At 45.0% G+C, this 27,921-nt stretch overlaps 1 protein-coding gene across 2 annotated transcripts in view; it reads right to left on the bottom strand.

Moving 5' to 3' along the window:
• The window catches only part of HIVEP2 (HIVEP zinc finger 2), a 509,321-nt gene that overhangs the window by 229,232 nt on the left and 252,168 nt on the right, over positions 1-27,921 (bottom strand). For both annotated transcript variants that reach the window (XM_086927175.1, XM_086927176.1), the window contains exon 3: positions 27,054-27,173. The gene's annotated coding sequence lies outside the window, so the exon portion shown is untranslated. The remainder of the gene's footprint in view (positions 1-27,053; positions 27,174-27,921) is intronic.

Genomic DNA, 27,921 nt, shown 5'->3' with positions numbered 1-27,921 from the left:
TGGATATTCGACAAGTAATTCCCCACCCTTCTTCAAGCGCCTTGAGACCCTTTGGGTATGTAGCGCGCTATATAAATCTTTTGACTTGACTTGACTTGACTCATTTCCTAAACTTGTTCTTGGTGACACTTCAATTTTTCACAATTTCTAGAAGTTCAGTGATGTAAAATTGATGGCAGCACCCCTACTCAGAAAATTATTAGAGCCCTTCTGAGGTGGCACAGTGAGCAAAAGAACGATGGATTAAACCCAGATCTTTTGCCTCGGGGTGCATGTATGATTTATTAAGCATTCCGTCCATCATTTTTTGCTGCAGCACCACTGAAATCAGTGGCAGCACTATTTGTGCGTCATTGAAATTTTCCGTACCAGAGCATGCAGTATACTTGGTTTACAGTTGGCAAACTATTGTATACGACACCCTGGAAGGAGTCACCTATAATTATTTAGTCATATTATGAGCATGCCATGCACAATAACAGCAAAGAAACTGTTCACTGCTGGCACCTAAGGATGGCTTAGATGGCTTGCAAGTTCCTTTGTGAAAAACGCACCAACAGGGCTGTCTTTAGGCCGGTCCGACAGGTGCCAAACACTAGGGGGCAGATCTATGATAACTGGCGCATCCCCAGGGATGCGCCAGTTATTTTGCGCCGCTGCTCCGCCACCCATGGTGCGCCGCATTTACAATGCGGCGCACCATGGGGCAAAAACGGCACAGATGCGTGACGCATCTGTGCTGTAAAGGTGGCGCATTGCTAGAGTTGCGTCGCAAGCGCGACGCAGCTCCAGCAAGGCTCGGGGGTGCCCCATCTTTACAATGCTGCGTCAAGACCTACGCCTGCTTCAAGCAGGCGCAGGGTTTTGACGCAGCATTGGCCTGAAAGTGACCGAGTGAAATCTTATAGATTTCACTCAGCCACTTTTGCGAGGCGCACCTGTCCCGGAACGCCAACAAGTGGCGCAGGGCTTTACCACGTGACGCATCTGCTTAGATGCGTCACGTTGTAAATGGGTCGTAGGGATGCGCCACGTTTACGCCGCAGTTGCGTTACGCAAACGTGGCGCATTCCCAACATAAATCTGCCCCAAAGTGTTAAGCTCATGGGGAGCTGTGTTTATTGGTTTAAAAGCCTCTTCGGCAGAGTTACTTGTGGGTCCAGCAATTTTCCGGCATCAATGAAAATGTCAAGCTTACTCTGGTGATTAATACCCCTGCTGGAGAGAGATTCCAAATTTGTCTAGTGACAGTTTTGAATCATAAAGCAGTGCAGAAGGTTAATATGCCCGCTGTAAAGAACATGCATTATGTACGTCACAGAATTGTATTTTATGTAAATAGCTCAGTGAGTTACTGCCTTTGTTTAATACTTGCAGTTCATAAGTTACAATCCTAATGTATCACAGTGAGCTACGAACTCTCATCAGAGAGCTGCATGCAGACTGCACCGTGTTTATTCCCCAGTCTTTCATTATTCTAATGTTGCTAAAAAGAGTTAATTTAGGTAGAAATAAATTATGATTCATAGAGCTAATCCTAACCACTGTGCTATGTTTTAAATCCTGAGTTTGTGCGTATCAGACCAAGCTTTCTTAAAAAGTAATGCCTAACAGTATGGATGACATGTGACTCCAACACCTTGTTGTCCTCCCTGTTTTATGTGACGTTTCCTACACACTAATTCACATACGAATGATTCATTGTCTCTGTAAAATGTGTGTGTGATGTAAAATGCTCTGACACCCTTCCTGGCATGACAATTGCTATAAAATTAATCAAACACCAAGCAACAAAGACTGTGGAGAGATGAGGGGCACAGTTAGCGGGTGGTAGTGAGAGAAACGATGAAAAAGGGGGTCATTAGCCGGGTGCCAACAAAGATTGTTGCACTGGGTGCCACACATGCTAAATCAAGCCAGCCCTGTGTACCGATGTAACCAGTGTGCATGGACTGTAAACCACAAATATTCAAGTAGCAATATTTTGATGCAAAGAGCTCATTTTCCTACGGTGTGCTGCGAGATTCGATTGAGACTAAAGATCTAGGGGCAGATTTACAAGCCCCTTGCGCCACGTTTACGCCGCTGTTGCGTCACGCAAGGCGGCGTAAACGTGGTGCATCCCTACGAGGCATTTACAACGTGACGCATCCATGGAGATGCGTCACGGTGTAAGGCCCTGCGCCACATGAAACCTGCGTCAGGTTTCATGTAGGCGTTCCGGTGCAGGGGGGGGGGGCGTTCCGTCGCAGGAACGTCCCTGAAAAGTGACTCAGTGAAATCTACAAGATTTCACTGAGTCACTTGCCCAACGCTGATGCGTCAAAACCCTGCGCCTGCTTGAAGCAGGCGGAAGGCTTGACGCACCACGTTAAAGATAGGGCAAGTTGGAAAAGTGCTGGAGTTGCGTACCGCACGTAACACAACTTCAGCCCTGCGCCAACTTTACGCCCAAGATGCGACACGCATCTGTTCATTCCTGCGCCATGGTGCGCCGCATTGTAAATGCGGCGCATCATGGGTGGCGCAAGGATGAACTTGAGTGCCGTATCTTTCCTGGCGCATCTCTGCCGATTTGCAGAGATGCGTCAGGCAACGTAAATCTGCCTCAAACTGCTTACTTCCAATATGGCCACCATGCTGATATTAGACAGATGTGCGGTCCTTGAACCTGAATGGGTGGACTATTAGCACAGTGATTCCTGTAAATTAAGCAGACTCCCATTCTAGCCTCTAGATGCTTTTGGAGCAGAAGACAATCCTCTTTTTCATGAAGTGACAAGGGAACTTAAAGCGATTTGACTGTTTCTTGAATCCTGATTCCTCTTGTTTACCCTGACTGCAACACACGACCACCGATCAACTGTGTCACTAGAGGCCCAAGGGTAAAGTCCCCCATTATAAGATGATATGTTCACCTCAAACTTCATTCTGAATTGTGTATGCACACAGGGACACTAATACCCACGCAGAATACCATACCTTTGAAACTTACAAGCTTTTTGCCACATACCTCAACGAATCGAAAACGGAAAGAGAAGATGGAATCAGATTAGCTCTCCCTCATCAACTGCGCGGAAATTGGCTGCATAGAATTTTGGTTGCATATGATGAGACATCGTTTTGATTGCCTTGAATACTTGGATATAATGCTGTACCAACAGAAGAACTTTAGATTTTGAAGAAATCAGAATAAATTACTGGACATTGAATTCAGGTCACGTGGAACTTGTATTATTAGAGTGCTCAGGAAGGATTTAAATGTGTCCCTCATCAACTGCATTGGCTCTTCCGGCATCATTCATGGTACAAAGCTCTCATTTAGATGTACAAAATCTGACACGTGCTTTTTAACCTCTGTGAGTGATATGAACATCAAGCCTGCATCTCTCAGAACCGCCTTATAACAGTCCTGCACAAAGAGCAAGGTACTAGGAAAGTGGAAAATTCACAAAGGCCATCTTTGAAACTCAGCAGATGCATGGAGAAAAAGTTACACAGGAGCCGAGGACATAGAGCCTGATAAAACACCTCCCAGGGGCGGCTCTAGGCTCATGGCGGCCCTGGGCAGGGAGCGTAGGTAGGGGGCCCCGGAAGAGGGGGTCTGGGCGGGGCGGACCCCCCCGGAGCTCAGGAGGGGTGGGTCAGGGTGTTAGGAAGTGGATCAGAGCTGGAGGCCGCCAAATCCCTGCCAGGGGCCACCACGCAAATATGTATCCATCCTCAGAGGATTATTATATTAAGGATATATATTGGCGTGGAGGCCCCTGGGGTTTGGTGGCCCTGTGCAGGTGCACAGCTTGCACATGCCTAAGGCCGCCCCTGCACCTCTTTGAACGAGAGAATTATTTCAAGTATCCAATCCAATCTAGACAACGCGATTTACCTCCAAATCTTAGGTACACACCAAACCGAACTATTAATACAACAGGTATATCCTCAGAAGAATAACTGCCACACTAGGGTTAGCAGTAGCATACACACCCTCGATCACCAACACACCCACTCAACCAAAAGTTTCAGTCGAACAGTACCCCGCTTTATTGATCTACTGGGAGGGTTTTTTAAGGTATTCCAGATTTGGCAAGGCGCGCACCTGAGTAACCGCAAAGTATAATACTGCTATGGTATAAAGAAATCCAGGCAAAGAGGCGGGCGGTAATCCCTCGTAACCGCTCAAGGTTGGATCAAGAGATCCACACAAATTGCACAAAAACAACAAAGCCCCTGCACTGGACAAAAGAACATACGATGATGCTAAGGTGACTTCGAGTTTCAGTATCAAGATTCAAACGTGCACATCGAAAATTCCAAAGTTCAAAGAACACATAGTGTTGAGAAACGGAATTCAAATGATGTAAAGTTCATGGTATAAAACACCGTTTATTGTTCCTCTTGTACTGGCCAACACGTGTTTCATCGCAGGGAAACAGACTGCGAATCTTCAGGGCTGGATATAGATACAAAAATTGCATTTGTGAGGATGTTCTACACGAATTTACTTAAAGTGGTTTGTGAAACCTGAGTGAACACTTGGCATGCCATAAAGTGACATTGTGTCAAGATGTGACTTGGATTCTGTCGTACAAGTGACTTTGGTGAAAGTGAAAAGTGATATTGATTCAGTCATGAAATTACATGAAATCTAGAGAGTTGCTTATTTTATAATTAAATTAAGAACACACTGACCAGTGCCAAAAAGAAAGAAAAACATGAAAAGTGGCGGAGTGAAAAGTAAGTGTCTGTGTTTGTTATCGGGTGTAAATCCCCATAGTGACTTGTAGTGACTGTTTGATAAATACATACGACCCATACTGTCCAAACGAATTACATATGCTTAGTTGAACCTAACGAAGATGTCGCAATGTATACTAGATTTGGTAGTAATTATAACAGGCAAGGAAAAGGTCGATTGCGCCTATTTGTGTCAGGAAGGGGCGTGATTTCATACTAGAGTTTCATGTGGGTCAGGGTATCTATTTTGGTTAATATTAGGCTCGTTTTATTTGTGGTGTTGTAGACAAGAAAAACCCCAAAACCTCATATAATATTGTGTTTTTGACAAAACAAACTCCAAATGGTGTATCGTTCTGGAGCCAAGGGGTAATCTCCACAGTTAAAGTGGAAACGACAATTAATTCGCCCGCCACTGGTCAGTGCCAGTAAATGAACGGCAAAGGAGGATATTTAAAAATGGATCCTGGAAGTGCAAAAAAACTGTTCACTAAACGGAACACCAACTATAGAGTACCTCGTATGTGTATAATCACGTGTTACGCGGTAATCCTTGTAATTTGAGCCCGTGTGCAATCCAAAAACAAGACCCAAAATATCCTGTTGCCCTACATATAGCCAAATGCCAACCTACCATTGAAGACTTCCATATCTGTTTTTACGGCATCGAAACGGTACCCATCCACATAAGGGGTGGAAACCGAGAGCTGACTCTAAGACGCAAAGAAGCAACTTGGAATATGCGTCTTCGCAGTATAGATTTCGGACTAAACTACGACCCTGAAATGCAATATTTCTTAGGGAACTAAACGAGACTTACATGCACCAATGTCAGTGCAGATCTTGCTACTCCAACAGAACTAATAGGTTTGCCACTAAAATGCAAACGTCTGTGTTTTTTTGTGTTTTTTTGTTTTACAATTTTTTGTTGTTTCTTTGATCTGTGTGTTTCTCTTTTCACTTAATATAGTGCAATTTTAGCTGATAACCATGTATTTCACTGCTATGTCGTCTCCTGACTGATACACCACACAACCTTTAGGTACTATTATCCATGAGACCAATAATCAAGCAATTAACCATTGCTCCACCCCTGCCTTTGACTCGCGGCAATCCCAAAGAAGTGCCGCCCCCCCTTTTTTGGTTGTTGTTTTTTTTTTTAACACCGACTGTTTGAAGTATGAACATTTCTTTTGCAATCCCCTCACCGATTATCACCCTATGCCACATAACGACGTATTGCAGTATTTCTTCTAATAGAGCCGTGTTTACGCTATTAGTCAAACACACTGCCGGTTGTTGTTTTTTTGAACACCGACTGGTTTAAGAATGAATATTTCCTTTGCAATCCCCTCACCGATCATCACTCTATGCCACATAACAATGCATTGCAGTATTTCTTCTAATAGAGCCGTGTTTGCGTTATTAGCTAAACACACCGCCGGTCTAGTTTTTATTCAACACATCGGAACTACATCATAAAAGACGTCCCCACTTCCTGTCAGGTGACCGTCTTTGAAAAACGGCGCCGGGAACTACAGGAGGGGGAACGAAATCAGTCAGGTAAGCAGTCCTGCAGCTTGACCTGATCTATTTCCCTTTACTGATAAGTGCCATAATACCAAGGAGGAGTCATCCACTATACCCCTTTGTTTTCTTTACTCCCTGTACAGGTGTATCCGCCTGTGTTTCTTAACTTTGAGCGCAACTGCTTAGAATCTTCTCCTCCCGGTTTTGACTTTTTATCTTCTACACTAAGGTACGAGTACTATTCGAGGGGTTTGTTAAACCCCCAACCCCCCCCTTTTTCTTATATTGTCCTGTATAGTTAACCTTCGTTTCATGTAACTGTATACGACACGCCTTATGTATTCTCTAGAAACCATCATACTACGCGAGCAACGTCTTTTTCCACACTCCGCCCGTCTCGGGCTTTGGCTACAACACCATTTCTGGCTCATTCTTTAAGAGGGTGAGTCCTTCAGTTCTATACAGTTTTTTATAAGCATTCCGGATTTAATCTACTTCCAGCAGCAAACATGTAAACACGGGCTCAAATTACAAGGATTACCGCGTAACACGTGATTATACACATACGAGGTACTCTATAGTTGGTGTTCCGTTTAGTGAACAGTTTTTTTGCACTTCCAGGATCCATTTTTAAATATCCTCCTTTGCCGTTCATTTACTGGCACTGACCAGTGGCGAGCGAATTAATTGTCGTTTCCACTTTAACTGTGGAGATTACCCCTTGGCTCCAGAACGATACACCATTTGGAGTTTGTTTTGTCAAAAACACAATATTATATGAGGTTTTGGGGTTTTTCTTGTCTACAACACCACAAATAAAACGAGCCTAATATTAACCAAAATAGATACCCTGACCCACATGAAACTCTAGTATGAAATCACGCCCCTTCCCGACACAAATAGGCGCAATTGACCTTTTCCTTGCCTGTTATAATTACTACCAAATCTAGTATACATTGCGACATCTTCGTTAGGTTCAACTAAGCATATGTAATTCGTTTGGACAGTATGGGTCGTATGTATTTATCAAACAGTCACTACAAGTCACTATGGGGATTTACACCCGATAACAAACACAGACACTTACTTTTCACTCCGCCACTTTTCATGTTTTTCTTTCTTTTTGGCACTGGTCAGTGTGTTCTTAATTTAATTATAAAATAAGCAACTCTCTAGATTTCATGTAATTTCATGACTGAATCAATATCACTTTTCACTTTCACCAAAGTCACTTGTACGACAGAATCCAAGTCACATCTTGACACAATGTCACTTTATGGCATGCCAAGTGTTCACTCAGGTTTCACAAACCACTTTAAGTAAATTCGTGTAGAACATCCTCACAAATGCAATTTTTGTATCTATATCCAGCCCTGAAGATTCGCAGTCTGTTTCCCTGCGATGAAACACGTGTTGGCCAGTACAAGAGGAACAATAAACGGTGTTTTATACCATGAACTTTACATCATTTGAATTCCGTTTCTCAACACTATGTGTTCTTTGAACTTTGGAATTTTCGATGTGCACGTTTGAATCTTGATACTGAAACTCGAAGTCACCTTAGCATCATCGTATGTTCTTTTGTCCAGTGCAGGGGCTTTGTTATTTTTTAGTACCCCGCTTTATAACAACACACAGAGACAGGCTAAATTGATTAAACTCAACATAGATTTGGACTGCAGGTCACAAGGTTTCCCACACATAAGCAGGGAAATTCCACACGCTCTTACAGATTTTGGCCAGTGTGTGACCAATTATTGAAAAGAATATTGCACACAAGCACTAGGACACCTAGTAACAGTCAAACATTAGCTAAATAAAGAAAAAAATAACAAAAGTCCAACAGCGAGCTAATTATGACAGCAGCAGATACCAGTGCAGCACAGGAGTCACATGTGGCAGTTTTTGAAGATTTTCACAGATCATCCTTATTCTTGTTCTTGCAGAAGCCCATCCGTAGTTCACTTCAATAATGTCCACCTAAATGTACCGAATTGAGAACATTTGTTTCCCTTTCCACCAAAGGATGCTCCTCAGATTTATAATCTGAATCAAAAATATATACAGTCGCATCTTTTGAGGTCCATATACTTCCTTTATAGCGGGGATGGGATTGATTCCACCTCCCTTCCTCTAATCTCCATTTGTTGGAATGCACTTCTAAGTCTCAGTGGTTCCCCTCACTAAGGAATGTAGGACAGAATTGCATAAGCACCCTAGATGTTAGTGTCAGGTCTCTTCCAAGAAATGGGTACTACAAAACGTTTTATTTCCCACCACAGTACGCGTACCACTGAGTTTTTCTTTATCGACTGAGCCAGAGAAAGCAATCAGTTATTAAAGATTGGAAGACCAATTGATTTATGTACTAGGGTATTCGATGGAAGAACCCACACAACATTGACATACTAAGGGCTTCAGTAAAAAAACAAAAAAAACTAGATGTCCTTTTAATTTGCACCATGGTTAATTCTTTAACAAACTGGACTCAGTCACTCTGGAATCACATACAATAGCAAATGGTATTTACTGATGCTACTGTTTATCAAAGAGTTCTAATTTATTTTCTACACAAGTCAATGACGAATGTGTTACTTAGGGGGTTTAGACCCCACCTCTAAAGTGAGTTGGTGGAATCGCAAGCAAGGTGGGTGGAAGAACTGGAAACTTACACGGATTCTCCCACCTTGGACAACAAGCTGTAAATGATCTCACAGTGTTACAAAATGCATAATTCTTAGCTGAAACTGAGAGCTTGTCTCTTTTTCACTCATATTGAAATTGTGTGCACTAGATACCAAAAACATTAAATATCGTAAACAGAAGCTCCCTTATAATGGGTAGGCATTCAGATACCCCCAAAAGCAGGGAACAAATGGCGCTGCAATATATAATACTCCAGTAAAAAACAATATACGTAAAATGTCCCACAATTTCAAATAATTTACGCCATACAGCACAGTGTGCAGGCACGCCCACGTATAAATAGCAATTGGAGCAAGCACAGTAATGCTGACGCACATCTGTCAAATGTACTCTTAAATATAAATGTCCACTTTTTGTAAGATCTCTGCCCGATACTCAGCAAAGGGAGAAAGGAGCCACTCCCATGCTCTCCAAGATTGGGAGATGAATCCTATTACATTAATAATGTTTTTGCAAGCACACCAAATAAAGCAACACCTTATCTTCTCAGTCCATCAACAACGTCTTCTTTTATTCCAGATGTCTTAATTCCAAATAGTTAATTCCACTAATTTGTAATAATGATGCAACAACATTATTAATGCATAGAAATATGTTAGCCACAAAATAATGGAATGTGGCATACACTAACACAAATGCTGTGTAAAGGCTGACTGTTCAATGTATGGGTCAGTTAATACCTTGATTACTTATTTCGCTTAAAATGAGTTTAAATAACATGTGTAGTTAGCAGTGTTACATTATAAATAGAACGCTCTGACAAAAATACCGTACCAGAACATTTTCGCAAAAAAAATATGAAAAACTGAAACATCAACAGTACAACATGCAGAAGTCATCATCAATGGCAATAGAACCTGAGGGCTGAGGTACCAGCAAATATGGAGAGTTGATGCATAACCACCATGAGCAGCCCCTGCTTGACTGTGACAGCTAAAGTTGTTCTTTGTGGGAAAAGTGCTTTTTCGTGAGTCGCTGACCAAGATGTGGCGGCACCAACATGGAGACCACTGGAAAGTAAATGTGGCGAGACCTCTAGATGTGCTTCGGCCTGGGTCTCCAGCAGCCATCCATAAAAGACCCATGTCAAGTCAAGTCAGAGAATTTATATAGCGCACTACATACCCAGAGGGTCTCAAGGCGCTTAAGGAGGGGTGGGGAATTACTTGTCAAATATCCACGTTTTAAGTTGCTTTCTGAATGCTAGGTGGTTCTGGGTAAGGCGAAGGTAAGTGGGAAGTGAGTTCCAGGTTTTAGCTGCCAGGTAGGAGAAAGATCTACCTCCCATGGTGGTTTTGTTGATGCGAGGTACAGTGGCAAGGGCTTGGTTGGAAGATCGTAGCTGGCGGGAGGGGGTGTAGAAGGACAGTCGTGTGTTGAGGCATTCTGGTCCGATTTCGTAGAGTGCTTTGTGTGCGTGGGTTAGGAGCCGGAAAGTGATCCTCTTATTGACGGGAAGCCAGTGGAGGTTTTTCAGGTGACCAGAGATGTGTTCTTTACGCGGGATGTCTAATATGAGCCTGGCTGAGGCGTTTTGGATTCGTTGGAGTTTTTTCTGGAGTTTAGCGGTAGTACCGGCGTAGAGGGTGTTTCCATAGTCCAGTCGGCTCGTGACCAGAGCGTGGGTGACCGTTTTCCTAGTTTCGGTGGGGATCCAACAAAATGTTTTTTTGAGCATGCGAAGAATGTTGAAGCAGGATGAGGAGACGGCATTGACTTGTCTGTTCATTGAAAGTGAGGAATCCAGGATGACGCCCAGGTTCCGTGCGTGGTTTGTCGGGATGGGTGCTTTTCCAAGGGCTTCTGGCCACCAAGAGTCGTCCCATGCGGAGTGGGAGGTACCTAAGATGAGGACTTCTGTTTTATCTGAGTTCAGTTTCAGACGGCTGTGTTTCATCCATTCGGCTACTTCTTTCATTCCTTCGTGTAGGTTAGTTTTGGCGGTGCTAGGGTCATTGGTGAGTGATAGGATCAGTTGAGTGTCATCCGCGTAGGAGATGATGTTGAGGTTGTGTTGGCGGGCGATGGCCGCGAGGGGGCTCATGTATACGTTGAAAAGGGTGGGGCTGAGTGAAGATCCTTGTGGTACGCCGCAGATGACTTCAGTGGCCTCTGACTTGAATGGTGGAAGGCGGACTCTCTGGGTTCTTCCGGTGAGGAACGAGGTGATCCATTCTAGTGCTTTTCCTTGGATTCCGATGTTTCTGAGGCGCTGTAGAAGGGTGCTATGGCAGACTGTGTCGAAGGCTGCGGAGAGGTCGAGGAGGATGAGGGCGACTGTGTCTCCATTGTCCAGTAGAGTTCGAATGTCGTCTGTTGCTGCGATGAGGGCGGTCTCAGGGCTGTGTTTTGCTCGGAAGCCGGACTGTAGGAAGTAGCGAGATGGGGCGGTAATTTTTGAGTTCGGTGGGGTCCGCTGTGGGTTTTTTCAGAAGGGCGCTGAGTTCAGCGTGTTTCCAGCTTTCCGGGAAGGTGGCGGAGTTGAAGGAGCAGTTGATGACGTCTCGGAGGTGCGGTGCTATGATGGAGTCTGCTTTGTTGAAGATGTGGTGAGGGCATGGGTCTGTGGGGGATCCTGAGTGGATGGAGTTCATCAGGCGGATGGTGTCCTCAGTGGAGATTGGGTTCCAGTCATTAAGGATGTTCGAGGGGGGTGAAGGTCCAGCAGATGGTTGGGTGGGTTGGTCTCCGGGTTGGTTGTCGAAGCTGTTGTGGATGTCTGCAATTTTGTTGTGGAAGAATGAAGCTAGGGAGTCGCAGAGGGCTTGTGAGGGGGTGATGTCATTGGAGTTGGCCGAGGGATTGGTGAATTCCTTGACGATGTTGAAAAGTTCCTTGCTGTTGTGGGCGTTGTTATCTAGTCGGTCCTTGAAGGCGGTTTTCTTGGCCTTTCGGATCAGTTGGTGGTGTCTGCGGGTGGCGTTTTTGAAGGCGTCCTTGGTGCTGGTGGTTGGGTCTTTTTTCCAGGCCTTCTCAAGGGAGCGGCAGAGTTTCTTGGATTTCTTAAGATCATCGTTGAACCATGAGGCCTTCTTGCTGCCAAGTTTGCTTTGTCGTTTTTTCAGTGGTGCTAGGATGTCGGCGCTGTTGGATAACCATAGGGTGAGGTTGGTGGCGGCTTGGTCGGGGTTTGAGGAGTGGGCTGGGGGGTTTAGAAGAAGCGATGAGGAGATCTGGTCGATGGTGATTTTGTTCCAGTTTCTTTGCAGAGTTGGTTGGGGGTGGTTGTTGGGTTTGGGCTTGTTGTAGGTAAAGTGAACGCAGCTGTGGTCAGTCCAGAGGAGAGCCGTAGTGTGGCTGAAGGAGACATGATTGCTGGAGGTGAAGATGGGGTCGAGTGTGTGACCTGCGATGTGGGTGGGGGAAGTGACCAGTTGTTTAAGTCCGAGGTTGGCAAGGTTGTCCAAAAGGGTGGTGGAGTTGCGGTCGTTGTTCTTTTCAAGGTGAAAATTGAGGTCTCCCAGAAGGATGTAATCTTTGGAGGGGAGCGCGTGTGGAGTGATTAAGTCCGTGATGTCCTCGCTAAATTGTGCGCGGGGTCCTGGTGGCCTGTAAAGGAGGGTGCCTCTGAGTGTGGTCTTGGGGTCGATGTGGATCTGGAAGTGAAGGTGTTCAGAGTTGGCGAGATTGACGTCAGAGCTGGTTGAGATGTGGATGGATTTCTTAAGGACGATAGCGATTCCTCCTCCTGTGTGGCCGGTACGGTCCTTGCGTGTGATCTTATAATCTTCTGGGATGGCAATGGTGATGTCTGGGGCGGAGGAGGCGTTCATCCATGTTTCTGTTAGGAAGGCGACGTCCGGAGAGATGGTGTCTAGTAGATTCCATAGGTCAATGGCGTGCCTGTGGACCGATCGGGTGTTGAGCAAGATGCATTGTAGGTGGTTGGGGTCGGGAGTCTGAGGTGTGATCGTAGCGAAGTTGTTGACGGTGCCGATGAATTTGCAGGAGTAGCATGAGAAAGGTCCATGGGTGTGTCCAGGAGCGGCTTGGACGCAGTTGGGGGAGCGGCCGGGGTTAAGGGCTAGGAGGGTGGTGGCATCGTAGGTAATGCGGGAGGGCTGGGCAATGCGAGGGCCAGGGGATCTGGCGCTGGGCGCTGTCCAGGCGCGGACGGGCGTAGACGGGCTTACCTTTGGCGCACCTTCGGCGCGGCTGGGGCGCGGTCGCTGCGCGTGGACGCTGCGCGCGGGAGCAACTGTCATATATGGATAGTGGAGGGGGAGGGGCGAGGGCGGCTCAGCTGGGAGGCGGGGCGGGCTATAGAGGACGACAACAACAAACAAAATGGAGGCGGAGGGGGGAGCACAGCAGAGCGCTTGGGGAAAACGCGCTATCAGAGTTAAAGTTACACAGGCAAATCAAAAGTGCATACAAGGCAAAGCGGTAAGCAAGGCAGACTGCAGGCAATGATTCTGAGGCAATATAGATAATAAGCGCAGCACAACGATACCAAATGTCGCAAGGGACACTGGGGAGCGACCACTCAGCCCAAAAGCGAAGAGCGAGTCACAGCGCTTACAGGTAACGGAGCGCTGTTGTAGTCTGTGGGAGGGCGGCTCAGCTGGGAGGCGGGGCGGGCTATAGAGGACGACAACAACAAACAAAATGGAGGCGGAGGGGGGAGCACAGCAGAGCGCTTGGGGAAAACACGCTATCAGAGTTAAAGTTACACAGGCAAATCAAAAGTGCATACAAGGCAAAGCGGTAAGCAAGGCAGACTGCAGGCAATGATTCTGAGGCAATATAGATAATAAGCGCAGCAAAACAATACCAAATGTGGCAAGGGACACTGGGGAGCGACCACTCAGCCCAAAAGCGAAGAGCGAGTCACAGCGCTTACAGGTAACGGAGCGCTGTTGTAGTCTGTGGGAGGGCGGCTCAGCTGGGAGGCGGGGCGGGCTATAGAGGACGACAACAACAAACAAAATGGAGGCGGAGGGGGGAGCACAGCAGAGCGCTTGGGGAAAACGCGCTATCAGAGTTAAAGTTATACAGGCAAATCAAAAGTGCATACAAGGCAAAGCGGTAAGCAAGGCAGACTGCAGGCAATGATTCTGAGGCAATATAGATAATAAGCGCAGCACAACGATACCAAATGTCGCAAGGGACACTGGGGAGCGACCAAAGCAGACATCAAATACAGAAGTCTTGTACAGATTTCCCACTTGTTTTCGCTTGTTTTTTACTTCAGTGCAAAGCCGGCAAGCTCATCCAGATGTATCAGGCATCACATGTACAACATGGCTGGCCTTCATCCAGCAGCTGCTTACAACTGTAGCGAAGGGATCATCACTGCAAACCTTTTAACTTTATGCAGTTTATTTTTGTGCCTCCGTTTGACATAGGTTGCTCTTTGTAAATCTAATTTCTGTAAGCTGTACTCTTGAGTATCCACTATGATAACTGGTGGTCGGGGTAGAGAGATATATTTCACGTTTAGTGGAACATTTGCCCTTGCGCATATTGAAGACTTGGTGGTGAATACTATCATGAAATGTGGGGCGTCTGGAAATGCAAGGGGGAAAGGGGTTGAATCCAGGATTTGTCAACAACACAACATGGCCAGGAGTGATACTTGGTGAACCTGAACAAAAGCAGAGGTTAAGTATACAGAGAACCACCAAAAGTTCAATGTTTCAGTGAAGACATTCAAAGAGTTCCTATTCATCAAGAGGACAATAGCTGACACACAGGCGATGAATTCCAAATCACAAGACAGAGTAAAGGATGCAAAGAAGGCAAAAGAGGCATGACAGAGTATCAGACCTAGTGAGACCCACATAGAATGTGTGAAAAAAAGATGTACAAGAAGGGAGAATGTGAGAAAATATCCCTTTTTGCATGGTCATCCCAATTTTTTGCTAATTTTTATTGCTGGTTTTTAAATTCTGCACACTGTGGCACTGCTGTTCAGTGTCCAGTGTATGTGATTTGATTCAGAACACATGTAGAAATTGGCTAATACCGGATTGTCTTATTTAACTTTCTTTTTAGGCTGTAGGATATGGTGTAGAAAACACAACAGTGGCATAGAAAGTTAGATGCCAACCGTGGACTGCAGAACTTATTATCCCAACCACTAATATGACAAGGAGAACATGGCTTCAGGCCTACCATTATAGCCTGATTGCTCCAGTTTAAACCTCCAGCCCGAAAAGTCAAAGGGCCCTTTAGACAGGGGAAAATATTTTTTTAAATGTTAAGAAGTCGACCCTATGTAGACCTTGAAGCGTACAAGCTAAGGCACATAGCACTAAAAGGAGATATGCAAAAATGTAATGTCCCCAAGTTTCTGCAGAGATAAGTCAATAAAAGCTAGTTTCACTGTTAAAGGCCCTTGTTGTCCTATAATAAAAACGAAGGCACTGATTTAAGTATTAATCCTGTAACTTGGGTTAAGGCCAGCCAGAAATATAAGTCAACCACTTTTTAAAATATTTAATAAAAAGGCAATTCAATTATAAAGTTGGATTTTTAATAAATATTTTGGAAAGTAACATTTTAGAAAAGTGCAGCTTTGAAGTACTTGAATTTAATGAGGCATGAAAACTGCACCCAGAGCACAGATAGTAGGATGGGAGTGGAGAGGTGCTTACTTCTTCTGGAAGTAAGACCTGTTAGGATGGGCATAGGAACTTAATTTCATTTAAAGGGGCCTGCCATCTCACAAGTAAATGTCAAGTGGCCCCTGGAATGTTCAGAGACCTTATCTCCATAGTCAGGCTAGTACTAAAACCAATAGGAGGAAAGCTACATCTAGGTCTGGTTTTGAGTGATCACAGAGGTTGACTGGGAGAAGGGACACCGCATTTGGATTTTGGGAATAAGTTGCACTATTGGACTGTTTGAAGTAAGGCAAACAGGAACTGCAGACATAAGTGGGTAGGGTTGCCCCCAGAAACCTTTAACCCATTGTTTCAAGAGTGCACATTAGTCACTACCATGTACTAGCCTGGGGCAGGTGTAAAGACGAAATCCCCAGGCAGCATGCTTAGAACACTTTCTGGCCCTCCGAATAATCAGAAGAGCATAGAGCCTGCTGTTTGTGACAATTGAGGAGCTCTGAAGAATTGAACCTGCTCCCTCGTGTACCCAGAACAAAGAAATGGGCTCCAAGGGTCAGTTGGCTGACCTTCCAGTGTGGCTACAGATACACAAGAGGCCTATTTTCCTGAAGTGCCCAGTTGGCTACTAGCAACTGGACATAGACTGGACCCCACTTTTGGCCTCTGCCTAATACCCTGTTTCTTTCTAAGTGCCGCCCATGAGATCCTGGGGGCCTAAGAAGTGTACTCCTCTTTTAGTTACGCACCAGAAGAAAGTTTGAAAGCTTCTCAAAACTTTCCCTCCTCGCTCTAGAGCTTCAGCAGAACATACCAGGAAAAGTGTCTGACAGGCAGTTCCACAACACTAGAATGGATTTCAGATTCGCCCTGCTCAAATTTCCCATACCTTCCACAACGTTCCATTCTGATTGGACCCAACTTTATTCAGATATCTGGTCTTTAGTTCCACTGCGACAGCCACAGTTCAGTGGCTATCCGCTGGAGGAAGATTTTTTCCTCAAAAAGTGAAAAGGGTTCCTTCTGCGTTGGGTCCTAAAACAAATTTCAACATTTTTTTTTACAGTTTCAATGTTGCTTTCTGTCGTGGGACTTAAAACATTTTCTACAATTTGACTTCCAGAACCAATCCACTTGGTGTATCCGACCTTGGTTAATGGTTGGCCTGAAATTGTACCTTAGTCCCAGTCTACCTTCACTATTTTTTTTTTTTTTTTTTAATTTTTGAAGACCTTTATTGTGCATGTTGCAGAAGTACAAATACGGGCCTACAACCATCCGGCCGGCCACAACACTTATGAGCACAGGTGTCAGCATTACGGTCTTCCGACGGCATCAAGTATTACGACAGCAATTGATCACAGTTACGCTGGAAAGGACATGCCGCCAGGGAGAAGGATCAGTAAAGGTCAAATTTTAAAGTTTTTTTTTTTGATGAAAGAAAAGTCAATGAAGGATAGGTATAAAGGAGATCCGAGTCCGTACATTGAGTCCACATGAGTAGGCAACAGTAGAAATAATATCAATTACGTGAAGCTCTTCGTCAAAGCGGCAAAACAGTAGAGAAACAAAACGGTCAACAGGAGCCACGCTCGTGCCACTTCCAGTGCCACCCACTCCCAACCACCCCCTATCACAGACCCAGAAAGGAAGACAGTATGAGAAAGCGCAGGAAAGTAAAAGAAAGGCCCATAGAAACTAAATACAGAAATTAAATCTACCCCCCCACCCTGCACCAACGCGGAGGCTACGGCCTACCCCCCCCCCCGACAATGTGCCTGTCGCCCCATAAAGAACCCGAAATGTAGTTCAAGCAAAAGAAGAAGAAAGGAAAAAGGAGGAAAAGTAATGAAATGTTACCATGGAATATAGAGAGTGAGAAAAGGCCATCCTAATCTGCGACCCTCAAAAACTACAAGTGAAGCGGGAGGAGGAGCCAATCAAACCATTCCCGGTACCCCAGTCAGAAACACAATCCCCACACAACTTGCGGCTGTTGAGAGCCAGTTATTAGTACAAAAGCAGTTAGGGAAAAACATTACAACGTGTGCGACTTAGACAAGAATGTACAACTTCCAATCCCGGTCCCACCAGCCCAGCAACCGACAGTACATGGAGAACCTAGCCCCGACCCGACCTCGGACAGACCCAAAAATGAAGCGCATGAAAAAGGCCCGCCCCCACCAAGACAAAGAACCAACATGGCCGCACATCGACCTAGCCCTGGCCCGAACGTGGATACACCCCCAGACGCGCCACCCAAGAGAGGCCCGCCCACCACATGACAAAGGAGTAAAATGGCAAGAGGGAGGAGGTCATCAACAAGAAAGCACAAAATGGCCGCGATGAGTCATCAGGGAGTCTTACGAGTGTAACAAAATGTACCATAATTCCACCAAAAGCACACGTTGTTGTAAGCAGGATAGAAAAGAGGCTCAGCGCAGGAGGAATAGGCAGCTGCAACTTCCCAGACAGTCCTCGAGGCACACACGACAGGGAGTCCAGCCACAATGTTGCACACTGCGTTGGGAGGGGAAACAAAGTGTCCCGTGTAGAATCTTCAAGCTGAAGGTCTTGGGCAGCAGCGAAATACACAGCGAGCTCAGCTGAACAACAGGCGAGGGAGAGCGCAGGCTCCCGACACGGTGCAGGCGGCGACAGGCGGCAACTTTGCGACTCCGGTTCAGCAGTGCACCGTCCCGACACAGACGCCATTTGGTCCAGCCTGTCCCCCAATTCCAGGTAGCAGCGGCGGACTTCCGAGCGAAGATCGTGCAAGGCCGACAGAACGGCTCCAAGCGAAGGTTCAGACTGTTGCCCCTGGGTTTTGTTTCCCCGGGGGATCCCTCGAGTCTCGGGTACTCCTGTCGTCAGGGCAGCACCGGTCTCTGGCGTGGACGGGCGCACCTCACCGCAAAACCTGGCGGCGCACTCCGCCATTATGCACAGATTGACACAACAGTCACCGGTGAAAGGAGAGCACCGGCGCCCCCCCTTTTAGCTGCTATCAGAGAGGCGTGCACCGTGCCTAGAAATTATTCCGCTCGATGTAAGCGTCCCTTAGCGACCACGGGCGGCGAGGCACGGGGTCCACAGGCAATACGTGACCCAAGATGGCCGGACAGTCTCCTCCCGTACCTGCCGTCTCCAACAAAGGCTCCGCTGCGACGGGGTTCAACAGCTCCGTAAGCCCAGTCCTCTCTCCGTCTGCCACATGTCACCCCAGGCGGCTGAGCTCGAGAAGCGCCTCACAGGAGTCACCCTGGTTCCGCCGCTGCCAGTGCCGACGGAGCGCTCCGGCCGGCAACAGGTCCCCGGGGCACGGCAGGAGGAATCCTCGCCTGTGGGGTCCAGGGTCAGGAGCCAGGAGGCGAATATCTTCGGCTGCCGGGCGGATCGCGGGTCCGGGAAAGCACCGCCGAGATTAGCGCCGTTTCGCACACAGTCCACCGTCAAGTGTGCCAGGATTTGAAGCAGGATTTCAGCACAGCAGAAAAAGACTCGCGGAGCCGGGAGCCTACAGGTCCGCTCCGGTCGCCATCTTGGCTCCTCCCCCCTCTACCTTCACTATTGACTAACATTATGTACTTTCTTTTTCTTGGTGCCCTTTCCACTTAAATCTTTAAAAATGTATATGTCAAGTTCCCCTTATTGAATTTGTCTTTTTGGTGTAATTTTTCTAATTCAATTTTTTCTCTATATTTATAAATGTAAGTATGATTTATATTGTGTTTTGGCTTTGACTTTTTAACTGTTTGATACTTTTAAAGGCTTCACACATTTTCTCCAAGTAAAGCATGATTGCTGTGTGCCATAGATAACATGGGTTGAGGTCAGGATTAAATTACTGAAACCTTTGACTGGACCTAACAGATTAGTGTCTTTATCACTTTTGGTGGACTATCATCACCCCAATTAATGCTTCACTTTCTTACTCAGCGAAACTAAATGCACCCTCTTGAGCAGAAAAACACTTCTGATCTTGTGGACCTAGAAGACAAGAAGTTGGTTGTACCTAGGATCTTATGCCTTGTATCTTGGTGCCTCACTTCAACAAGGTTAATAACTGACCTACAACCTCTAAGTATTGCTGAGCTTGCATTATAACCAAGATTACAACAGATATCATCGGAGACAAGAGATACAGCTGCCTCAATTTCAGGGTATGTTTATAGGTCAAAGTTGAAAACATCTCTTAAGATAAAGTTTCTTTAAATAGAATTCCTATCAGAAAGTGTAAATCACCTTAGGCCATAATAATGAAAGACTAGCGCAGTTATTTCCAGTTAGCTTGACTCCATCACAAATCTCTTAATCAGAGATGTTGTGCTTGTTTGGATAATCACCTTGTTCCTCTTTAATGTTTAAAATACACTACACTTTTGCCACAAAGCAATGTTTGTCTTTCAGGTAGTAGATCTCCGCCTATCCTTGGTCTTTGAACCACAAAGAAGCGTATTGCCTCATATCAGGCAAAATTAGCTCTATTCGCTTAGCAGTCTCTATGGTTGGTAATTAATTTGTGGATGTTTTTGGTTGTAATGATGCCAACAGAGACATGTGGTACCCCATTGGAGGACAGGATTCTGTAGGAGCTACTCCCTCAGACAGCATTGTACCTCATATATTAAAAGATACAACTCACCGGACCTGCTAGAGAAACTGAAACCACAGTGGGAAATGGATGTGGGGACATTACAGGACGTGGACTGAGAAGAGGTGATCCGTTCTCCACAAGAGATGTCAATAAGAGCGACATTAAGGCAGGTGCAGCTGATAATACTCCATGGTTCATCTCACCAGGCAACGTTTGGCTAGAATAAGGATAGCCTCAGGTGTTCACTGCTCCGGGGAATGTGGACAGAAAGGTAGCTTTGTGCACACTGAGCCAACCTGCCTTGTGCTCTTTTGGAAAGGGGTTGGGAACTGCCTGAATTGTCTCAGGGGTCAACGAGGAACCCAACAATATGTTGTGTCTGTTGGGTGTCTGGAAGGATGGTACTGTGCATAAACACCAGAAGATATTCTATAGGTTGGGGCTTATGGTGGCAAGATGGAAGGTAGCCAGACTATGGGGGTAAGCAGGTGCTCCTGTTCTGGAAACATGGAAAAAGGCATAGACTGGTGAATTATGGCAGAGAAGTTCACAAATTTTGCCTAGGTGGAAAATTTACAAAGATATCTTATGAGAGGCACTGAGATGGGTATTGCTCTGAATATCTGGGTTCTGCAGCTGGCTATACTTTTTTATGTACTTTAAAAAATGTATGTGTCTATTATCCTGCGCTTCAATAATAAAAAGATGTTATAAAAAAGTAATGTGTTGACAAGCACTGATGCTAAAGAGTGGTACGACTTATAGGGTTTTCTCCCTTCTCAGTGGCTGCATCTGCCTGCACGTTGACCATAGTCTTCCAGAGGGCCGCGCAGGATGACTTACTCAGATGATATTTTAATGTCACAGGCATGGCCCCCTTGAGGATCAGCAGCTTATAGCGGGACGCCATAGCCTCACTTGATGGCTGAGAGAAAAGGGTAATTGGCACTAAAATGTCTTGTGTCAGCCCATCCTGCATCATCCCATGAACATTAGATGTCATTGTTCAGCCCCAGATTATGATTTAAAGGCGCTTGTGAAGACAAACCTACAAGGACATGCAGACCAAATCTTTCACATTAGCAAGTGTTCCCATTAAGCATTGCTAAGACCAACATAAATCACAATGTCTCGTTCACCCTCACAACACTGTCATTGCTTTGCGCTTGGCATAATATACACGCAAGCTTATATTGGTAAGGAGGGCATGCACATCCTTTGCACTGATGCAGATTTTAATGATTGTGGTTCTGTTTTGACCTTTGCTGGGCTGGACAAGGCAAGGTTTCAGTTTCACTTTACTGGTCTGGATTGTAAACCAAAATCAGCTGTGTCAGAAATGTTCAAATCAGCCCCTCACTGCTGGATGCTGCAGCTAAAATGGAGCCAGGGGGGGGGGGGGGGGGGTCTTGGTTCATTCACGGCAGCACATCTTGCCCTTAAAGCAGCCTCCTTGCCCCCAGCCTAGTGGAAAAAAGCCAGACTGGCAGAATCACCAGTCCAGGTCTGGGAAGGACGTGTGAGTTGATTCAGAGAAGACAGGAGAGGCTTTTCATCTTCTTCAGCGGAGCCTCATGAGGTCCAAGAAAAATTTGTCTCACTCTTCAATGGAGAATCCAGACTACGGAAATGCACAGTGCTACTATGCTAATGGCAATTATTCTAACTAACAGTAACAATAATAACATAGGAAGAATGTGTGATTCCCTCAGAAAAATGGATTACCAAGTTATGGTGAAGGTAAATATATATACGGCAAATATAGGTTTACTATTCTTAACTTCACATCTACATAGCTTGAAAATAAATATATTGTCAAGGTAAGTATATTTGGAGTTAGGAATAGAAAGTGCTCACAGTATTTTGGTAGTCAATAGCCTGACTCTATTATTTGTACCACAAAATTTAAAACTCAATATTGTGCTAGCATTCCCAGGAAAGATTTACTGATTTCTCATATGGGAATCCAGACTACTGGATTGGATTGGATTGGATTGGATTGGATGTGGATTTATAAAGCGCAAATTGTTACCCGGAGGCGTCCAAGCGCTGAGAATACCAGGTCCCACCAGGGGAAAAGAAACACAGAGGGAGGGTGGGAAGTTTAGGCTGGAGGAAATAGGAAGGTTTTTAATTGTTTGCGGAAGGTCGTGAGATTAGAGTTGGATCTTAAATGCAATGGGAGGGCGTTCCAAGCCCTCGCCGCATTGTAAGAGAAAGACCTACCTCCAGATCTGGATCTCCTTACTCTCTGAGTGACTGCTAGGAAGGACTGGTTAGATCTTAGATTCCTGTTGGGTCTGTAATGGTGGATTAGGTCCTGTGTAATCTTGGGGCCAGAGTTCCAGAAGGACTGGTGGGCTATGCACATGGCTTTGAACAAAACCCTTTGGCGCACCGGTAGCCAGTGGAGAGTGACTAGCCCGGACCTAACTGACTGTCTGCGAGGGATGTCAAGTAACAGACGTGTACTGAAAGGTACAGCGCAGCCATGCCAATGACAGATTGTGCTGATGAACAATTACAACAACAATATAGGAAGGATGTGTGCATCCCTTCAAGGAAAGCCAAGAAAAGCCAGAAAACCCTCTAACCTGGAATGACAACGGTGTGCCTTGTGAAGACCTTCAAAGCAAGCTGAGTATGGACACACCATGACAAAGACACTGCCTATACACTGCCCTGACAAGTGACCGACTCTCGACTAAAAAGAGAATTCCTTTTACGATGCGCGTAATAAATACTCTGTGGATACATAGAGATACATCCTGTCTGACGAGTACTAATGAATGTCATGGTTTTATAAACCTTAATAGGCATGGCTAATTATTGTAGAATAGAGCTGCTATCCCTGACAAGAGACAAATAAGAGGGTGCGGCAAGTGGAAATTATTGACATAGCCTCCAGCCTCAAAGGTGACCTTTTGGAAAATATGGATGCCAATTAGGGGTAGGCAGGGTTTGCTTCAATTACTTACAAGTAATTGTATTACTCAGACTCCTGTCCTCGCTTTCATTCATTATTTAGCGAGGCAGTCTTACCTCCCAGACACACCAATCAGTAGAAACTTAACAGTATAACGGTCCCTACCCCCTCTAAGGCATTCTGTTTATGCCAAGCCACATACCTAAAATTGGACTGGTGTTACAGGTCAGGTGGTAGGGAAGTAATAAATCATACTGAGGAAACGAGTCAGAGTAATGCAATTATAGGTAAGTTATTGAAGCATTACCACCTCCTTTCCCTCGCTTAGATTAATTACGTAGTGTGACTAACCCAAGTAAAAGTACCAGGACAACTGTAATTTGATGCTTCAAACATTTTATAAACATACAGAGTTTTCTCCCATTTAGTCCATAGAAAAAAGAACTTCTGGAACCACAAATTATTATTATTATTATTATTATTATTAATATTAATATTATTATTATTATCCGATAATACTTTACAAATGTGGAAGGGGTTACCCATGTAGCTTCTCTGCAGATTTCCACTAATGATGCTCCCTGAGCCTCTGCTAAAGAAGATGACATTCCCTTGCTTAATTTCCCTTGAAGACATAAAGAAGAAGGAAGATTTGATTCCCTGTAAGCCAAAGACATCAGCAATTTTATCCACCTGCTTAGGGTTTGGATTGTAGGTTTCAAACCTTTTTTGCTGGTCTGTAATTTATGAGGAAGGATTATGAGTGTCTGAAATCCATTACCCTATCAAGATTAATTAGAAACGCTTTTTTTACATCCAAAGAGTGAAAGTTCACCCCTTCTGGATTTTCAGGATCTGGCTAATATGTTGGAAGCACTACCTCCTTTTCAGTATGGCAAAGAAAATGTACAATTGAATTGGCACAACAGAAGGTCCTGAATTTAAAACATTTCTGTCCACAAAATCTTAAAAATGGTTGATTACAAGCAGGGATCTTAACTCCACCAAAGTTGTGGCAGAAGTGACAGCAACCAGAAAAAAAGTTTTTAATGTTTACATGTGATATCCACCTCTTCTAGAGGTTCATACAGAGATTTCTTAAGGGGCCTCTAGAACTGTAGACAAGTCCCAAGATGGACTTGAAGGCCCTTCGGGGGGGGGGGGGGGAAATTTTGTTAAATCCCTTTGTCTGGTTGTCCCAAGGACCTCTAAATACCCATATAACATCCCACTGTATTTCTTACGTTGAAATTCTAACGCATAATGCAAATCCCTCCTGTAGGAAAGAAAGGTTGTGGACCAGCTTCGTGGTTTGAGATATTACATTCTTGGTCCTACACTGTTAACTTAACGTTACCCAATGTTTAGTGTATGATCTTAATGTAGAAGGTTGCCCAGAAGAATGGATAGTTCTGGCTAGCTGATCTGAATGACTCTCCTCCTTTGCCATGACCTTTCTACTTCTAGTCCGCTAGTCTGAATCTTGTTACACTAAGAAGAGGAAAATTAGGGGTGGTCGAACAATGGGAAGGAGCCACTCCTGTTCACTCCTCGTTAATATAAGGAGACAATACCAATAAGAATGGGGCCAGATTGGCACAATCAGAATTGCGGCAGCACTTTCTCATTCTTTACTCTGACTAAAAACTTTTGAATCAAGTGAAATGGTAAAAATCCATACAAAAGGCCTTTTGGCCAAGGACATGAGAGAGCAATCTTCCAAGCCCTGTATTCCTTTGCCCTTGCACATAAATGAGGTAGGTGAAAGTTCTGAAGGTTTGCAAATAAGACCAAACTGCTTTCTCCCAGATCTGACAGACTTGTATAAAAATCTGGGTACTAAGACAAAAACCTAAGAGGATAGAATGCTACTGCTTAATCTGCCTGCCACAGAGTTAGAGGTGCCCTCAAAATGTAATGCTATGAAAGAGGAAAGTCTGTTTTCCGCCCAAGAAGACCATACACGCCGAATCTGGTGAGATTCTATCCATGCTCAACAACCCATCCCACTGGGGTCTGTGGACTTAGAGAGCCTGAGGCGATAATGTCACACTCTTCTGAATATTTCGGACCTAGCGCCACCAGTGCAACCCTTGTTTCATGGTTTGAGTTACTGGAATGTGTTGTGACAGATCCTGGCTGACTGGATTCCAGTGGGCAAACTGATGACTTAGCACTCTGTTTAGTTGGAACCTGGCCCACTGAACCAGAAATACGGTTGTGGTTGCTGCAAAATCTCCCTGGAAATGTAACGACATTGTCAAAGATGCAGTCTCTAGATGACTATGTGTTCTTGTAGTCTTTGGACTCTTTTGTCCATAAGTGTTACTAGACCCAGATTTGTCCAAAAACATTCCTCCAAAAATATTTTTCTTGGGAATACTAGCACAATATTCATTTTTAGATATTCTGGTACAAATAATAGCACCAGAGTATCAACTACCAAAATACTGTGAGCAAAGGACTTTTTCAAACTACTGTCAACCTTGCAGTGTATTGGATCATTTGGCGTGCAGTTCTCTGAATTTACTGCTTATCTTCCAATTAAAGGGGCCAATACGGAGACTATCATGATGTTATGTGGGATAAAGTTCAAAAATTCCTCCAAGGAATAAGTCTTCTGTAGGAATGTTGGTAGGTTGGACTGGCCTACCTTGTATCATTGCCTTAGAATTAATTTCCTAAACTACTTGTGGATCAGAAGCATCCGAGATGGAGGCCTGATGTATTATGATAATAAACATTTCGAGTCAGCAGGTACCAAGACGGGATCAAGTCCCAAATTATCTGTAATATAATCCAGCAACTGTGTTAATTCCTCACTCTACACATATTTTCCAGAAAATGAGGTGGTCAGATATTCCTCTGATGACTGATTTAAGAGAATGGATCTCCACTTTTCCTGCTTTGGACCTTTTCCTCCTCCCCACTGCATTTACTTCTAAAATCTTAGCGACTGCTTCACTTATCATCTGCAGTACCTGTAATGCTGATAACAGTGCCGGACCACAAGGAGATAACGATCTAGAACCTCATCATTATCAAAGGAAGAAATAACTACAGTGTTCATCTTACTTTTTCTTTTTCCCTCCATCCTTCTACAGTGTATCACTGCTGGACAAATGACATAAGAACCCAAAATGTCCTCTATACCCAAAAGGTAGTTACTTCTCCACCAGTCACTATTAGGGTAAAAGCATAAAGACCAATGAAAAATGGAGCTAAAGACTTCTACCCCTTTCACATCCTCGCCACCATTGATCAACCAATTGCTTTCTTAAAATATGAGCTACTCCATTTTTATTAGGTATGGGGCCACTTCCCTCTTGGCTGGTTTCTTCCAGTGTTAGGTATTGCACCAGAGGCGCCATGCTGCCTCCTTTGCACGCTCAGCGCTCCCTCTGACCTGGGAGGGCCCTCCACTGTGGACGCCGGCCCACCAAATGACATCTTGACGGGCCACAATTCTCAATCAAAAGCTGCCAAAATTTGACACAGTGATCAGGATCAGCACCCAAGAGAGACCGCTTTGATCCGCAGTGCGGCATCGTCTTTGTAAGTTAAGACATAGCACCGCAAATAGTGCTCCGCAACTGACAGCATTTCTGCGGGTATGTCAAGAAGACACAATGAAAACAGGATATGTTCGAAAAGAGAGGGGCCATGACGGAACCGCTCCGTCATCAGCACAGTGCCACCGCGGCTGATGACGGAGCGGTTCCGTCATCAGCATGGATAGGGTTAATGTCCATATGAGCACTCACAACAAGCACCAAGAAACTGTTATATGAGTATGAGGCCCATCCTGACACACAGATGAGTTATTTTCATAACAATTGAAATCCAACCCCACAAAAGAAATTGAATCAGGTTCTGAATGTCCTTTGACGTCACGCTGCACAGCGTATAGACCAACCACTGTCTAGGAAGGGAGAATTCAGTGAGCCAACAAACAGCAGTAGGAGGGAGTCGCCATTTGCATTTGTTCACTTACCAGGTCCCTGTTCCTTGCATTTTGTTGGATGGACGCTGTCCAGCTGGGGTCACGAGCCCTGATTTCCTGCTCAATATGGCTGTTTTCGGCCTCTTCACGCCCGGAAAAAAGTGCATCCACCTATTTTGGAAGCCAAGAGGAAATGTGTTAGAGATCGACTGATGAGAATAACTGCCTGTTCATTGTGACTGCAAGCAGGCATTAATATTGAATATTAGATACAGTGATGGTTGGATTAGGGGCCACCGATGGTTACTTAATCAGATGGAGCATTTGGCTCTTGAAAGGCATTGTTACAGGCACAGGATAATTGAGTAACAAAACACAAATGCTAAGGCGGCTCCTCCACAATGGCAGAGACCCATCGCCCCACTGAGAATGAAAAATATATATATTTTTTTTTAAATGTCATTTTAATTTTTCACTGGCTGCCGAGTGTAGGGCGGGGCTAGGCAATCCTCTCGACACTAGTGAGGGACTGTGAGGAGTAGTGGAGGGCCCTTGTAAGTGCATGTCTGTTTCACCGGCCGCCTTAGGCCATCCAAACAGACATGAGCACGTAGAATTTCGTTGTAAAAATTATCATCACAGGAACACAAGATGTGGGAAACATCCATCAGGTTTATTCGTAGTACAGGAACAGCAAGTGACAACAACGCTGACCAGTCACCAACTGACCAGCATTGGAACCATAGCAAGGAAAGAACACAATGCTAGAACATTGGTAATGTTCTAGGGTGGTACACTTAGCAATCAATATGAAAGATAGACTACACTAAAGTAAAGAGTTAGAAACCTATTTACAACACATCTCCTTCCCTTGGGACATGTAACAAACAAAACAAAAAATAAATGCTCAACAGATACA

Source organism: Lissotriton vulgaris, chromosome 6, assembly GCF_964263255.1.
Source record: "Lissotriton vulgaris chromosome 6, aLisVul1.2, whole genome shotgun sequence".
Taxonomy (NCBI): domain Eukaryota; kingdom Metazoa; phylum Chordata; class Amphibia; order Caudata; family Salamandridae; genus Lissotriton; species Lissotriton vulgaris.
The sequence above is the reverse complement of the archived record's forward strand: the minus strand, read 5'-3'. Positions and strand labels throughout refer to the sequence as shown.